Here is a 716-nt window from a genome sequence, read left to right as displayed (position 1 = left end):
AACACCACAAAATCATGTCAGTGTTCACACGAGTAACAAGTCTCACTGTAACATGAAACTCACATTGCTTAAGGACATAATTTGCTTCTGTATTATCTATGATTATTTATGGATTATTTTCATTATAAATCACATATGAACACGTACAGAAAGTTTCGTTAGTCGAATGACCGTGACTATAAATATATTCCACGTTATATCATAAATTCTTTCATGTATTTTGTAGCCATACATAAAATAGTTTGACCCAGGCAGGGAAAAAAATCATGCACCCACTACCAACAGCGAGGATACAGGACCACACCCACGTTTGCATGACGGCTGTCTCTCTCTAGGTGTTATATAATTCTGGGTATACCATGCTCATCACGCTATATCTCCGTGTTCCAAACACTAACGAGCGGGTGGTCTGTGTGAATGTATACCAACATCATTTCCTTAAATAATTCAACAACAAAAAAGAAGATGGGGAAAAAAATCAACATTTCCAAACATAATTAAAAGGGGGAAAAATTTATCTATGGATATCTAGAAGAGATCTGAATATTTTACAGATATTCAAATGAATGAATATCCAGAAGAGATTTGAATATTTATTTTAAAAAGGTACATTAACTAACGGAATAGTGATTAAACCTCGCCTGGGTCTGAGGGACGTGGTAGCGAGGAGAGGTAAGGTTCATTGTAAGGCCTGCGAGTGGTCGATAGCGTCTCGG

The sequence above is a fragment of the Penaeus monodon genome, chromosome 32 (assembly GCF_015228065.2).
Source record: "Penaeus monodon isolate SGIC_2016 chromosome 32, NSTDA_Pmon_1, whole genome shotgun sequence".
In the NCBI taxonomy this organism is placed as follows: Eukaryota; Metazoa; Arthropoda; class Malacostraca; order Decapoda; family Penaeidae; genus Penaeus; species Penaeus monodon.
This window is presented reverse-complemented; position numbering follows the sequence as displayed.